This window comes from Sminthopsis crassicaudata, chromosome 1, assembly GCF_048593235.1.
Source record: "Sminthopsis crassicaudata isolate SCR6 chromosome 1, ASM4859323v1, whole genome shotgun sequence".
NCBI classification, from domain to species: domain Eukaryota; kingdom Metazoa; phylum Chordata; class Mammalia; order Dasyuromorphia; family Dasyuridae; genus Sminthopsis; species Sminthopsis crassicaudata.
The window spans coordinates 702,694,906-702,712,048 of record NC_133617.1 but is presented as its reverse complement, the minus strand read 5'-3'; the positions used below and the strand labels follow the sequence as shown (position 1 = coordinate 702,712,048).

The 17,143-nt window shown below is 39.0% G+C and overlaps 1 protein-coding gene across 4 annotated transcripts in view; it reads right to left on the bottom strand.

Moving 5' to 3' along the window:
* The window catches only part of RAF1 (Raf-1 proto-oncogene, serine/threonine kinase), a 73,399-nt gene extending 71,019 nt beyond the window's left edge, over window positions 1–2,380 (bottom strand). For 2 of the 4 annotated variants that reach the window (XM_074283877.1, XM_074283874.1), the window contains exon 1: window positions 1,864–1,995. The gene's annotated coding sequence lies outside the window, so the exon portion shown is untranslated. Of the gene's footprint in view, window positions 1–957; window positions 1,080–1,863; window positions 1,996–2,290 lie in introns of those variants that run through there. The other 2 variants (XM_074283875.1, XM_074283876.1) reach the window with 2 other exon arrangements.
* Between the last annotated feature and the right edge of the window lie 14,763 nt (window positions 2,381–17,143).

Sequence of the window (17,143 nt, the reverse complement as noted above, 5' to 3'; positions counted from 1 at the left end):
TGTTCTAACAAATTTGCTAGTAAACATGAACTTTGTGTTTAAAAATGATAATCAGAAAGTGAATGCATTTCAAAATAAGGAAAAAATTCACTTTTTTTCTCATCAGCTTTTGTTTCGTCCATGATGTGATATGTGCACTATGCACACCTATTTACATTTGACACAGGTTTATTCCATTAGGCTGTTGTTACCACTGCTGAGTGTGTTTGGAGGTGGCAAGAGTTAATTGTCTTTTTTTCAAGCTGCCTACCAGCCTATCTATCCTCAGATTGCTCTTTGCATCCTTAGATGCTGCCCAACAGTTTCCAACATATACTAACACACAACTAGAATACTCAAAAATTAGTCCAAACTAGATTTTACAATTCAGCAATTTGCTTTCAAGGCTAATTATAAAAAGCAAAGGCACAAGAGAATGTTATTCATTACTGCCTAAATACGAAACACACAACGTGAAATTCCATGCAACCAAGTAACAAGGAAGAAACAAGTAATACTGTTTTAATTTGATACTTTAAAAAAAAATCAATTCAAAAGTTTACAAATTTCAGCATCAGGAGGACAAAAGAAACCTGGTTCTCAAATAGAAAAGACAATCAATTTTCGTTTAAAGAGACAAGCACTAAGTGAACTAATTTCCACAGGACATCAGTCTATGTTTAACATATGCTGGACTGCCGTGTGCCCTGTGCAGCTGGTCATACCCCCAAGAGACTGCTAATAGTGTTTCCACAAAAGGAAACTGACCGAGTGAGGTATGAAATTAAATGGGGACAAAAGGAGAAAAAAAAAGCTCTTCAGGAAAAAGGAAGAACTTAATAGACACTCGAGGACCAACATTCCCGAAACCTTTTTCTGCTAATGTCCTTCGGCATGTCACTGGGCTCCTAGAGCCTTTAAGCTTCAGCGAATGGATTTCTTATAACACCCCGCGGCTTTAGCATTGAATTTACTTACTTTTACATCCCCGCAAAGTCTGCCCCAGTTCCTTTCTCCGAATCTACCCTCCCCCAATCCGGTTTCACCAGGCAAAAAGCATCCTCTTCAGCGCCAAAGAACCAAGCCAGGCTTCCTTAGCGCTGCCACTTGCCAGGCGGTATGCACCCAAGGAGAGCTCGCCGTCTTCCTCCTCCTCCCAATGGCCACAAAAAACTAGGCGAGAGGCGGGGACAGCGGGGATGGACTGGAGCCTCCTCGGCCCTCGGGAGCCTGCAGCGGGGCTTCCCCCAAATTGGGGCTGCCAAGCTGGGACTTACACAGGCCACTTGCCCATCCCTCTACTCCCCTCTACAAGGAGGGGTTCGCGCTCCTCGGCCTCAGGGGTCCCTTCTAAGCTCCAGCTCTAGGACGCCCTCCCTGCCCATCCTCCCCCGCCTCACTTTCCTCATCTGTACCGGGATGGACTGGGGGGAGGGGTCTCTTGCAGCTCTAGATCTACGACCTACCCTCAGTTTCCTCATCTGTATAAGGGGGGTATGTCTCCTGCAGCTCTAGATCTACGACCTCCCCTCAGTTTCCTCATCTGTATAAGGGGGGTATGTCTCCTGCATCTCTAGACTTACGACTCCCGTCAGTTTCCTCATCTGTACAAAGGAGATTTCTAGTAGCACTAGATCTACGACCCCCCCTCAACTGCATTTTCCTCATCTGTACAAAAGAGGGGTGAGGGTGGTCTCCTGCAGCTTTAGATCGTCGACTTTTTCCCGGCCTCAGTTTCCTCACCGTACCCCAAGGGGCACAGGCCCTTTCTAGAGACCCCCCCGGCCCAGACTCCCTCAGCCCTCGCTCCCCCGCCGGGCCGCGGCCTCCCCGGGCCCGAGGCCCCACGCTCGCCTGCCGGGCTGAGCCGACTCGGTCGCCTACCTGCGGGGCCGGTGCGCGCCGCGTGCGTCCCGGCCCGTCCCGAGCGTGCCCGCAGCCCGGGCCGAGGCGGCGGGGGCGCGTCGTCAGCGCCCAGGCCCGATTAGCGGCGGCGCGTCCCCAACCCGGGGGAGGGGGCCCCCGGAGGCCCCCGCATCGTCCCCGGGCAGGGGCCTGCCCGCCGGCCGCCGCGGAGTCGAGGGCCCGAGCCGCCCGCCGCCGCCGTGCCGCCCGGACAAGCCCGTGGAAGGGCGCTCCCTGGCCGCCGCGGTGCTCGCGCTCGCGCTCCCGTTCCGGCCCCGCTCGCTCCCTCACTGCTGGCGGCGGCTAGCTGCCTCCATCTAAAATGGCGGCCCCAGAGTCCGCGACGAGGAGGCTCGGCGCTCCTCGGCCTAACCTGCGGCGCCTCCCCCGCGCCTCCCCCACCTACCGCGGCCCCCGCCGCCGCCACCGCCGCAGCCACGGCCTAGGCGCCCATTCATCGGCTCCGGTATCGTTCCCTCTTCCCTGGCTCGGGCCCCGCCCCTTGGAGGCGGGGCCTCAGCGCGGCTGCAGCCGCCATTTTGGACTACGGGTGAGGGAGTGAGGCAGTGAGGGAGTGAGGGAGTGAGGGAGTGAGGGAGTGAGGGAGTGAGGAGGCGGGCGGCAGGCACTGCAGCCCAGGGCAGGGGCCTGGCTGCCGGGCGGGACCTGGGGGACCGCCGAGACCCCCGGCTCCCGCGGAGTTCGGTGGCACGAGGATCGGGGGGCCTGAAGGAGAATAGCGACCCCCACTAAGAGAGACTCGAGTCCTCCCCCCCCCAGGGCTCTTCTCATCTTTAAGGAAACTAAGGCCCAGGTCTTTCTTAGGTCCGGTGCCTGTTACGTGCGGAGCGCGGTGCAGGATGCACGAGAAAGGCATAGAGTGGGACAGAGGCCTGGGCCACAGGAATAGTGACAGCCATCGGTCCCGGCCGAGCAGCGCTGGGGGCACCTAATTCACGGGAAGCCTCCCACTGCGTGTCCCGGGCCTGGCGCTGGGCGCTGGTGGCGGCCCCTCTCCCCGAGGAGGTGCTGCTAGAGGCGGCGTTTCTGTGGCGCTTTGAGATAGGCTGTAGCCTTCGGAGCAGCCCCTGAAGTAGCTCCACTGACGGCCCTCCAGTGTCCAGGCTGTAATCTGGGCCTGCACTGGGCCACTCTCCTGGGCTCCCTTACGCAAACGCGCGCTGCCCCGACCTGCCCGGATAGAACTCGGGCTTCCGGACACAGGGACTCGGAGGGAGCCCAGACCCGGCCGGGCCGACCCCCGTCTCACAGGGGAGGTGGCCCGGCGGCCAAGATGCCATCAGACCCTCTGACTCTTCCAAACCGTGACATGTCCAAGGCCACAGAGCCAGGTTGCATCCCCGCCCCCAACTCAGTGAAGTCTGATTTCTTATCTCCTGGGTACAATCTATTCAGGTATTTCTTGTAGAATTTCCTGTTTGACATTATGAAAGATTCCAAGAAGTAGGAATGCGGTCCTGAGATTCAAAAACAAACAAATAAAAAACTTAATTTGAAGTCCGAGAATCGGTTTTCCGTCTGGGCTCTGAGATCGCATTTGTGTGATCGGAAGCACCTCATGTCAATAGACTGAAAATAAAGGCAGCTAAGTCCCACTCAGACTGCTCTGAGGAATTAAAACCAAACCGGGAGAAACTGGAACCTCCAAGGCCCACTTTGGCTCCAAATCATAAATCTCCATAAGCAGCTAGATTGCCTGGTGAGGAAAGAGAATATTGAACCTGAAGCCGAGGAGACCTGAATTCTTATCTTGTATCAGCCATAGTTTGCTCATCCACAGGGTGCTATCTACCCCAGGGTGGTGGTGAAGATCCAGTAAAAAAAAAGTATATATATATATATATATATATATATATATATATATATATAATATATAGTTTGTTTTTTCAAAGTGATGCTACTGAATAATCATTCCCAAACCTCTAAGGACTCTAAAATTTGGAATAACAAAACTTATAGAAAGCAGGAGCTTTAATCCAGGAGCTTCCCTTGACACGTTCCCCTTCCTCATACCCCCATGCTCTGGATGTGATTTCTTCCTACTTAAATTTATCATGAGACACCCTGTACCCCGCTTTTGCAATTAACCACATTTTCTCCCACAGTCTTTAGCTTGTAAGTTCCCTCATTTGGTTTTAAGTTCCTCAAGAAAAGTTTGGGCGGGACTTCAATGTCTTTGTATGCCCAACCGTGGGGAGCTGACCTTTAACAAATGTTTATCAGCCATTCCCCAATTGATAAATGGTCAAAGCATATGAACAATTTTCAGATGATGAAACGAAAGCCATTTACCGTCCTGTGAAAAAATATTCTAAATCACTATTGATTAGAGAAATGAAAATTAAAACAACTCTGAGGTGCCCCTCACACCCTCAGCTAAGAAGACAGGAAAAGATAATGACAAATATTGAAGGAGATGTGGGAAAACTGGGACACTGACACATTGTTGGTGGAATTGTGAATGGATCCAGCCATTCTGGAGAGCAATTTGGAACTATGCCCAAAAAGTTATCAAACTGTGCATACCCTTTGACCCAGCATTGCTGCTATTGGGCTTATATCCCACAGAAATACGGAGGAGGGGAAAGGGACCTGTATGTGCCAAAATGTTTGTGGCAGCTCTTTTTGTTGTAGCTAGAAACTGGAAGATGAATGGATGTCCATCAGTTGGAGAATGGTTGGGTAAATTATGGTATATGAAGGTTATGGAATATTATTGCTCTATAAGAAATGACCAGCAGGAGGAATACAGAGAGGCTTGGAGAAACTTACATGAACTGATGCTGAGTGAAATGAGCAGAACCAGGAGATTATTATATAAGGCAATAACAAGATGATCAATTCTGATAGACGCGACTCTTTCCAACAATGAGATGATTCAAACCAATTCCAGTTGTTCAGTGATGAAGAGAGCCATCTACACCTAGAGAGAGGACTCTGGGAGCTGAGTGTGGACCACAACATAGCATTTTCACTTTGTTATTTGCTTGCATTTTGTTTTCTTTCCCAGTTTTTTTTTTTCCTTCTTGATCTGATTTTTCTTGTGCAGCAAGATAACTGTATAAATATGTATACATATATTGGATTTAACATATATTGGACTACTTGCCATATAGGGAAGGGGGTGGGGGGAAGGAGTGGATAATTTGGAACAGAAGGCTTTGCAAGGATGATTGTTGAAAAATTACCCATGCATATGTTTTGTAAATAAAAAGCTTTAATTAAATATATATATATGTGTATATACATATATATAAGGATTATGGGAATATTAAAATGCATATTATGATGAAAAAGATGAGAGTACATCTGGAATGACTTACATAGCCTAATGTTTAATGTTTTTAAATTTCTGTTAAATTAAGCTTCTAATAAAAATAGACTACACAAAATGAAAGAAAGGAAAAAAAAAAACAAAACCCTGATGCTGAGCGAAACAAGCAGAACCAGGAATACATTATACACAAAAACAGCAAGAATATTTAATAAGCAACTGTGAAAGATTTGGTTCTTCTTGGTGGTTCAATGATCCAAGGCAATCCCAATAGACTTTGGGAAAATATTATTTGCATCCAGAAAAAGAACTATAGAGATTGAATATAAATCAACACATGCTATGTTCACTTTTTTCTATTTTTTTTTTCCTTCTCCCATGGTTTTCGCTTTTGTTCTGATTTTTCTCTCCCACCATGATTCATAAAACAATGCATATTATAAACGAATTTTTAAAAAGAAAAATGTTTGTTGAAGTAATAATTAAAAATGTATTTGACCTAAAATAATAAGGGGAGGGGGTGACTTGAAAGTAAATGAGTGAATGTGAAGACTTTTATCTTAGAGCACCATGTTGCTCAAGGATTGGGGTTTGAACTTTTCCACCTACACTATTTGCATATCACTTCACTTTTCTGAGATTCATAGACCTAATTATTAATTGAGAATAATACTTCTGGGATCTTTGGGAATAAGCAATTTCAGAGAAGTGGTTAAAGCCTTTCCCTTCACATTCAAATCAAATTCAATCATAGTCAAATCAACTATACTTATTGAAGTGTAGATCCATTAAATGCCAGCATCAGCAGTCTCTTGTTTGTGGGGAGGGTTTGAAGTGGGCAATTGGGGTTAAGTGACTTGCCAGGGTCACATAGTTAGGAAGTATTAAGTTTCTGAGGTCAGATGTGAATTCAGGTCCTCCTGACTTCAAGGCTGGTGCTCTATCCACTATACCAACTAGCTGCCCCTATTGTTTCTATATTTGTGGCTAGCACATCAAATTTTCAGCTTCCTATTCCTGTGACCTTTGGAATCCAGTCTCTTTGGCTGGTAATACATTTCCTGTTACATGGCAACATGTGTCAGCTTTGGGGAGTAATGTATATGTAAAAATAAAAAGATAATACCACACATCCTGTAAAAAGTACTAAAAAATGTTACTTAACTAAAAATCTGGATATCCAAAATAAAAAGACAAATATAAAGAGTCTGAGAATCTCTGAATTATGATCTTTTAATTATAACAAAAACTTCATATGCTTGAGCTAGCAACTTTCAGTATACCTGGTTTGAAGGCTGGACTTTCAAAAACTGAAAAGTTCATGTGGCAGAGATGGGCCAAAGGAGAATAATAGAAGAAAGACTGAACTGAGCTGAAATGACATTAGGGAGATTGATGGGTATGACTTGGCTGTGACATCCTGTTTGATTGGTTGCTGTGCTAGGAAGCCTAAATGCTCTCTAAAGTGCTCTCTAATCACTGTGCAAAGAGGAAATACTGCTATCTAAAATGCTATCTATATCACAGGGAAATAGCAATGCATGCAGAGGATCCCAGCTTAGCCAATGGTAACTAATAATAATGGTAATAATAATGGTACATTATGGAAACTAGCAACTGTGACTTTTCATATACTGCTTCCAATATATTGTGGAGAGGGTGATTTTGCAATCCTTGTTCTTTGTATTCTGTTTTAAATAAATGTTTTTGCAATAATGTGATGGTACATGATTAATTTTATCTAGGTCAAAAGGATCCACTGAAAAATAGGTGTCCGTGAACAGAGATTCAGAATAGATGATAGATAATTAATAATCCAAAGATTTTTTTCCTCCACTGAAATTTACACTAACCAATCCAATTGTTTTACTTTAACCATTATACTTTTGTGTCACTAATGATTTTTTGGGGGGTATAAGTATAGAAATGTCACAATTGACCTACAGTTAAACATTTCATGTTTGAATGATCAGATACAGATGTTGGAATACTGGGACTTATTCATAAGCTTTACCTGCACCAAGGACTAGTTTAGGATACAATCTTTACCTGTGCTGTCAGCTAGATTGCAAGGTGAATAGAGCTCCTATCTTAGCCTAGAGTTAGATGTGAATTATATTTTCTGTTTGCTTGTTTTTAATTTCTTTTGGATATAAATATAGCAGTGGTATTAGAGCTGAATGATTGAAGGGAAGAGACCCCAGTTATTCAATACTAATACAGCATGTAAAAGAAGAGTATGTGAAATGAAGCATATCCTAAGACAAAAAAAAATGCCCCCTCAAATCCAAGATACGTTCATGGGTAGAGACCATCAAAAACTAGTTCAGATCACTCAGATCTCAATGAAGAATCTGATGGCCAAAATATAATCAGGTAGAACAATTTGCATGACCACTCTTTTTATAGGAGCAAAGTTACTAAAAATCAGATGCAAAGTCAACTCTTTTCAGAAACAAAGCCAAAAGAATGGGTCCCATCCAAAGAGTCAAGCTACATGCTGCTACAAATGAAAGCTCCATAGCCACAGAGAGGAGGGAATCTGTCATTGTTTATTAGAAGCTGAACTCCAATGGATCAGCATCGGAACCAATGACAAGAATGGGTACCAATATGAATGTTAAGGAATATTATTGTTTTGTAAGAAATGATCAATAGTATGATTTCAGAGAGACCTGGAGAAACTTACATGAACTGATGCTAAGTGAAGTGAGCAGAATCAGGAGATCATTGTATATGGCAACAACAAGACTATAATCAATCTGATGGACATGGCTCTTTTCAATAATAAGATGATTGAGACCAGTTCCAATGATCTTGTGATGAAGAGAGCCATTTACACCCAGAGAGAGAACTGTGGGAACTGAACGTAGATCACAACATAATATTCTCACTCTTTTTGTTGTTGTTGGCTTGCATTTTGTTTTCTTACTCAACTTTTTTTATTAGATTTTTCTTGTGCAACAAGAGAATTATATAAATATGTTGGATTTAACATATATTTTAACATATTTAACATATATTGGATTGCTTGCCATCTGAAACAACATGACTATGCAAGGGTCAAAGTTGTTAATTTATCCATGCATATGTTTTGAAAATAAAAAGCTTTAAAAATTAAAAAAAAAAAATGGATACTAAAATAGTCTTTGAAAAACATGCCCCAACAATTGTTCCATAACATAAGACCCTATCCATGACTGAAAGTGAGGACTTGAGATATAAACTATCTTGCTGGACTAAACAATGTATCTCAAATGACAGTTGTATTCCAATCATTTCAGGAGTTACACTTGTAGCATATACCTATATGCAAAGAATAGTCCTTTATGAATTTGGTAAGGAAAGTTTTTATTTGATTTATAGCAGAGTGAATTTCCAGGTTTCTTTTTAAGAGAAGTTGTAGGTCTCAGCAAGAGAACCACATGGTTCTTGAGGATTCAGACCTGGTAAATCCCTCTGGACCTTTAGTGTTGATCGGTACCAATTCCAGAATGTTCAGAGTAGCAGCAGATTGCCATCAGCAGTGAACTGGGGCTCAACATTTTGATACCCAGATAATATCTCCTGTTCGCCATGTTACCAAAAAACAATGAGGACATAAAAGAAAAACTAAGTCCTCTACTTCAAGGTGTATTCAAGGTAACTCTATAGTGCTTGAGAAACATGAGGGAGAAACACAGTGCAACCACTGGCATAATTTCATTGCATGAATACAATAGATTGTGTGTCCATGGAGCAGTGCTCCTCACCTTTTTGAGATAGTTCTTAGAAACTTGCCCTTTCTAATATAGACTTCCAGATTCACCTCAAATAAGTAGTATTAGTCACATCAATCTGAAGTCTAAGAATCCATATTCCTTTATGGTATGAAGAAAGAATGGGAAGATTCATATATATGTATATGTATATAATTGGCCATGGGATAAAAAAAATACAGTAGATTAATAAACCAAGCCACAAGTTCAAGATGCCCTGGATTACTTTTTAGGTACCTAGTGTTTTTCAGCATTTCATTTGTTTGGTAGGTATCATTAGCTCCCCATGGTAGAAAAAAATTAGGGCAAAAATCTTTTCAGTAGCATTTCCAGTGCATGGTTCAGGAAATATCTAGGGGATCCTACCACTTTTTCTAAATAATAGCTTTTTATTTTCAAAGTGTATGCAAAAATAGTTTTCAGCATTCACATTTGCAAAAGCTTGTGTCCCCAATTTTTTCTCCCTCCCTTTCCCTTACTCCTTCCTCTAGTCAGCAAGTAATCCAGTATATGTTAAGCATGTGCAAATTCTTTATACACATTTCCATAATGATCATACTGCACAATAAAAATCAGATCAAAAAGGAGAAAAAACAAAAAGCAAGCAAACACCAAAAAAAGGTGAAAACACAATGTTATGATCCACATTCAGTCCCCACAGTCCTTTCTGGATGCAGATAGCTTTCTCTTGGAATTGGCCTGAATCACCTCGTTGAAAAGAGCCACATCCATTAGAATTGATCATCAAACAATCTTGCTTTTTTACTGTATACAACATTCTCTTGGTTCTACTCACTTCACTTCTGTTCACATAAGGCCCTTCAGGCCTTTCTGAAATCATCCTGCTGATCTTTTCTTATAGAAAAATAATATTCCATAATATTCACATACCATGACTTATTCAGCCATTCCCCAACTGATGGACATCCACTCAGTTTCCAGTTTTTTGCCTCCATAAAAAGGAGCCTGCCACTTTTCAAAGTCTCAAAGAGAAAGTAATTTTTTCAAAGACTCTTGCTATGTTTAGATGATATCATCATATTTAGAAAGTCTTTAGAAGAACACAAGAAAAGGTTCCTGAAAGTATTAGATTAGCTTGCACCAGTCTAAAACTATCATTTGGCAAGTTTTTGTTCTGCAGAGCCAATGTCAAGGATGGCATTATCACATTCTGATTCACTAGTTGAATGAGCACGGAGGCCAAAAAGACAGAAGCACTAGTCAGTTTCCCATGTCCAATTCTTTTTTTGAGATTTAAAGACTTTACTAGGATTTCTCTGCTATCAAAAATTTGTTAAAAGCATGTGTCATCATGGCATAGCTTTTCAATGAGCTCACTTATGTATATATAGTTGAGATGAACTGGAAGCAGATAGGCAATAAGGGGAAATCTGGCTGGAGTGCTCAACAACATCTGGAAATTGTTGAGAAGAGAAATGAGAGGAGGCCTCAAAGGATTTAAAGTCAACTACATCTTGCATGGTTCAGAGTTAGTGTCTGCAGCTCCCAGTGAGCCCTTTGTGTTACATCCTGATGTCAATTGGAAGTGGTTTTGTACCAGCAAGGAGATGCCCTCCAGAAACCGGTTGGATTTTTCAGTAGAGTATTCCCTGGAAATGAGATGTCATCCCATGTAAAATTTGAATTCTTGGATTTAAAGAGGAATCACTGAGAAGTTTCAAGACTGTATACGATTTCAGTTTCTAACATGATCAAACACTGATATTCTGACCAGTACAAATTTGGATACTGCTGCCTGCCAGACATATTGGGACACACATTAATTTAAAGTTCAAAAGCAGATAACTAGATGCAGAATAATCTCTTTTGTAGACCATGTATATCTAAAACCATAGCAGTTTTCAACACCAGTCAATCTATTAAGAGCCTACTATGTACAAGGCACTGAGTTCAATGCCTCATGCTAGAAGCTAGATCACCAACACACAAAAGTATGATTGTGAGTCTAGGACATGCTTTGGAGTAGAAACTAAGACTGAAAGAATGTACTAGAAAAAAGGGACTTTTAAGCAATAGTTGTAAGTAGATAAGGGACTCAAATAAATACTTTAAAGCAATGTATGTGTATAGGGGGTGCTTTTAAAAAAAAATTTGAATCTAAGAACAAAGAAAAACATTTTTTATCTTTGTTAGGTTTTTTTTTTTCCTCTCTACAACAGTTCTTACTCATTACCCCTACTTATCTTCAGGAACTAATGGTAAGATTATTTTTTTCAGAATCTTTATTCATACTAATAAATATTGCAAACTTCAGCATAATTAAATGAATAGTTCTATAATGCTCATCACTGGAAGACTTCAAAACAAGATAGAAATATTCATATTAGAACTGAAGCAAGGGAAGTGGGACAAAAGTGCCATGCATTATCTGATTATTGGCATATTTAAAATCAGCTTAAGAGAATTTTGCATCTCAGGAAGAATGTAAACCAAAGAATGATACTTAACTTTAAGAAAAATAGACTACTTTGCTCATTGTTAGATTTGATCTGGTTTTTTGAAGTGACATTTCTAGATCAGATAATGTGGTATAAGTTCATTGAATGTGGTTTTATACTTTTCCTGTGTCAGCCTCTTTCTCTCTATTCCTTTCCAGTAGCTTCACCTTTTTTTTTTTTTTGGCATTATGAGCCAGCATGCATACAGAACCAACATGTATTTTAGAAAAATATTGGATTAAAGAAGAGGTTAGCTTCACACATAGTGGATCTCCACGGTGATGTCTAACTAGTAAACATTTAGGCTACAAAGACTTCATTAGTATTCCACGAGAAGTTATCTTAAAAAAAAAAAAAAAACTTTACTGGTCAGCTTCTCGATTTTGCTAATGATTTATTTAATTTGAGTGCACTCCTTCAACTGTATAGAATTTTATAAGATCTAAAATCTCAGGACAAAATATTTTTATTATAGCGTTTTGACATTTTTATTATAACTTACACATAATATTAAGACCTTAAAAGAAACAGTTTATTTTAAACCAGGCTTATTGTTTTTATTATATAAAAATATAATAGGAACCTTAGAGATATACTCTTTTTTTTAAATATGCTTATTGCTTCTAACTTAATTCTTCAAACACTCCATTGATGCTATGACATGATCACACTTCCCGTTTCTTGGTTTAAAAAAATCTGTAAAATTCATTATAATCAAATATGAAGCTGTTATGTACTAATCTCTGTACAAGGTACAATGAGAGAAATCTAAAAAACAGAGAAGGTCTAGATACTGTCCCCAGAGAGGTTACTTCTAACAGTAGTAATTGGAAAGAAAATAATAAGGCAATATTATAAATGAGATAATGAAATAATGATTAATTAGAAAACAAATAAGTGATATCTGTGTGGTACTACCAAATATAATAGTTCAGAGAAGAGTTAAATGAATGTGTTCTAAAGTTATCAGAAAAGGAGAATGTATCACACTCCATGTAAGCCAGGTTCTGCATGAAGAGTATGATTTAGGGGCAGCTAGGTGGTGCAGTGGAAAGAGCAACAGCCCTGAAGTCAGGAAGACCTGAGTTCAAATTTGACCTCAGACACTTAACACTTCCCTGTTGTGTGACCCTGGGGAAGTCACTTAATGTCGATTGTCTCACCCTCTCCCCTCCCCCCCAAAATATGAAGAGTATGATTTAGAGATGGAAGGAGGCAGGAGGAGGAGCATGAAGAAAGGAATGGACAAGGGAATCAGCAGTCCTTGGTAAATACCAAGAGACCAATCTGACTAGTGGAAAATGTGTTTAAAGTGAAAGGAAATAAGAATATATAGATAGAATGAGGCTAAATTATACAGACTCTTCAAAGACTGATTAAAAAATATCACTTGGCTATAGTAGACAATAGGAAATTGGTAGAGTTTTTGGAGCAAGGATTGAAATTATTTAAGTTATAGTTTAGAAAAACTAATATGTTTTAGACATCCAGGATGGATTTGTTAGGAAAAGATCCTGTAGTCAGAAAGACTAGAAGAATCTAATTACTGCTGTCCAATTGAACTATCACCAGTCATCTTGACTTTTGTCTTGCCACTGACTTTGTGAAGCTCTCTCACTTAAAAAAAAAAAACAAAAACAAAACTCAAGGAGAACAAAGGATGAACAATAACAAACAGCAATCCAAGCATGAAATGATAAGAGTTTATAAGAATGATAGAAATCACAAGGAAGGGGTGAATCCAAGGGAGATTTTGAATAAATAAGTAAGGACTCTTAGGAAATAATGGCAGGCTTAAAAAAAAAAAAAAAAAAAAGTAGTTATAAAGGTTACTAATAGCTATTTGCTAAATTGAAAGGAACTTAACTCCCACACTTTGCCCCACCAACAGGCCATAGTGCACTAGTTTGCAGGGTATATTTAGGCACTGCAAGAATACAAAAACATTCCATTCAGAAATATATAAAGTGCTTTGCAAGCCTTGAAGTGCTAAACATAAATGCCAGGCCCAGAGTGCACAGTTCCCATTCCATTTCACCCTTGTCTACTTTTTCCCTTTCTATTGTTCTCTATGAAACACATTCCATTTGTGAAAAAACACCTTTAGACTCATCCTTTTCCTGATTGCCTCTCTCTATGTACCTCAACTGAAAACTAATTCTTTCTTCATTAGAGGCTTTTCCTTTCATTTCTATACCCTTCTTTCTGTTCTATCTCCAGAGAAGAAAGGTTTTGATTTTCCCTTTGCTATCCAGTAGATTTCTCTGTTCACACAACAGGGGTGATATTCTCAAATGAATACTGAATTGAATTGAATAGTTAGGTATAAATACTAACTGAATGGCTAAGTGCATGAAACATATGAACATTAAATGAAATAAAATAAATTAAGTAGAGGAATGTCAAAATGAAAAAGGAAGAGAATCAATTTGTAAAGGATCATCAAGAGTGCTATAAAGGAGGAGGGTCAGTTGAGTCCTATGTTGTCTTAATTTCTCTGGGTTTCAGTTTTCTCATCTCTAAAAACATTGAAGTTGGACTAGATGATATCTAGGCTCTAAATATCACCTATGATATGATTCATAAGACCCCTTATTTATATATAATATTTATATTTAAAATATTATTTTTTAAAATTGTGAGTTCCAAGTTTTCTATTTCCCTTCAACTTCTTCCCCACTCATTAAGAATGCCAGCAACACTATATGAATTATAATACATGTGAATATTGCCATATTAGCCATTTTGCAAAGAAAAATAAAGTGAAAAAATTATACTTCGTTTTGTTCACATAATTCAGTCTCTGTCTCTCTCTGTCTCTTTCTTTCTCTCCCTCTGAAAGCAAATAGCATTTTTCATCATAAATTCTTCAGAATTGTCTTGGACTGTTATATTACTGAGAATAGCTAAATCTGTCCCAGTGAATCATCATTACAATGTTGCTGATAGTGGGTACAATGATCTCCTGGTTCTGCTTACATTACTTCTCATCAGTTCATATAAGTCTTCCCATGTTTTTCTGAAAGCATCCTGCTCATTATTTCTTATAGCACAATAGCATTCCATCACAATCACAACCATTCCCCAATTGATGAGAATCCCCTCAATTCCCAATTCTTTGCCACTACTAAAAGAACTGTTAAAGATATTTTTTTTCACAAATGGATCCTTTCCCTTTTACTTTGATCTCTTTGGGATACAGAACTAGTAGTAGTATTACTGGGTCAAAGGGAATTTACAATTTTATATAACTCTGGGCATAGTTGCAAATTGTTCTCCAGAAAAATTAGACATAATCCACAAACAGTATATTAGCTTCCCTATTTTTCCATATCCCCTCCAATATTTATCATTTTTCTTTTTCTATAAGTTTTTTTCATCTTTTTGTTGCCATGCCCTTTTGGCCAGTATGATGAGATCTATGGACCCCTTCTCAAAATAATTTTAGATGCATAAAATAAAATACATAAGATTGAAATAGGGTTAGCCAAATACTTAAAAAAACATTTATGGACTCCAAGTTAATTCTTGATTGTCTAACACTCTGATTTCCTTTATTTATTTGTTTATTTGTTTGTTTTTAAGCTTTTTATTTTTCAGAATATATGCAAAGATAATTCTTTGACATTAACCCTTGCAAAACCTTGTGCTCCAGTTTTCTCCTCTTCTCCTATCCCCTCTCCTAGGGAGTATAATATATGGTAAACATGGTAGAAATATATGTTAAATCCAATATATGCATATATATTTATACAATTATCTTGCTGCACAAGAAAAATCAAATCAAACTGGAAAAAATGAGAAAGAAAATAAAATGCAGTCAACAACAACAAAAAGAGTGAAAATGCTATGTTGCAACACTCTAATTTCACTAAAGAAAATATTAGGGTTAATTCCAACTGTAGCAAAGTGAGTGGGTAACTAAACCAAATTTCCAAATTTGCATTTAATGCTATGACATAATCCCACTGCCCATTTCTTGTTGAAAAAAAATCCATAGAATTTATTAACCAAGCATCAAGTTCATATAGGACAATGTTTGGATTATACTATATTATACTATACTATGCTATATAATTATGCTCCACACCTTAGAATATCTCATAACTGATATTTATATAAATCTTTAAGGTTTACAAAGAAATTCCCAGAATCTATGAGTTCTGTATTATTTTCTCCATTAAAGGCACAGGAACAGAGAGGTCTAATAGGTTGTCCCTAGTCACACAGTGAGGAATTAGAAGATCTGGGTCTCAAACTCATGCCTCTGAATCCCCATCAATCTCTGTTCACCACTTTTCCAAATACTTAATCCTTAGTCATAACTTAACCTTAACAGAATACTGCTGCCCAGTCTGGGTACAGAGTAAGCCTCTTCCCTCATCTGGAATTTTTTCCTTGAGCTCAAAAAGATTACTTTCATCATATTGAATGTCACTTGTCATTAAGACAGTTCACCAGATGAGCTAATTGGCAGTGATACTAACCACAAATATTTTGGGGAGCAATAAGAGTAGCCAAATTGATCACACCCTTTGAGTTAGGTATTCCATTGCCAAGACTACATATTTTAAAGGGAAAAGAAGACCTGGCTATACAAAAAATAGCCATAGTTGCTTAATAAGTAATTATTAAAATGATACCAATTTTATGCTCAACGATTAAGGATTAGCTTAATAAATTAGATTTAATTAATGCAATATTATGCTTTAGAAAGAACAAATATGAAACTGACAAGGGAATGTGGAAAAGTCTTTGTAAAAACAGAGCAAAGTGACATTTGCTGAACATCACTGTATGCATACTGTTTATGGGTCTGTATTGAGACAAACATAGACAGTGGAAGATTGAGAAACTGCTTTGGACTTAGGATGGCTCAGAGTTCAAGTCCCACTTGGCTCATGTATCAATGTTTTAGGTACAGATAAGTAGCCCATCTCCTAAAGGTAAAGATAGTTTGTATTTATAGATAAGTGCATTTTTGTTTTATCCAGGTCTGAGATTTCATCAGAATAGGGTAGCTCCTGATGAGGACACTCCATCTACCAGTGTAGATCATTAATTGTGCTGCAATGCATAATGATAAAAAGTTGCCCGAGACTCTGAGAAATTGAATGACTTGCCCAAGATCACATAGGTGGTATGTGTCAGAAGTAAGAGTTGAACCTAATCATCCTGAAGACTAGTGCTCTATCTCTTCTGCCATGCTACCTTGCATCCAAGTATTTGTGAAAAGAAAAAAAAAGCCAGAGGCAATAAAACTTTAAATAGATTTGGAAAGAAACAGAACAAGTATATTTTTGTTTGTGAATTCTTTTGGTTATTCTTTATTAAATACATGGGGCTTTAAAAACAATTGTCCTTGATTTATATATTTTTAAATTTTTCTGTCTTGGTTAATGATTATCATATATTTGTAATAACTTTTCACAGTAGTTGTGTTAGTTATTAGTTACTAAAAGTTCATAATAACTTTTTAAAGTTGGTATGGAAACAGTGCAAAATAGTGGTTACTGTATGCTTTATCAGCTTATACACAGTCATTGGTCATGACCCTAGCATGCTCAACCCACGCTCCCTTCTAGGAGAACTTGCCAGGTCAGCATAATAATTCATCTATCTTTTTTTTTTTTTTTTTTTTTTTTTTTTTTTTGGTAATGCTTACTGAACCCTTACTGTGCTTTGTGCCAGTAGCACCAACACAAATAAAACATAGTTCCTGCCCTCATGAAGTTTATATAATCTAA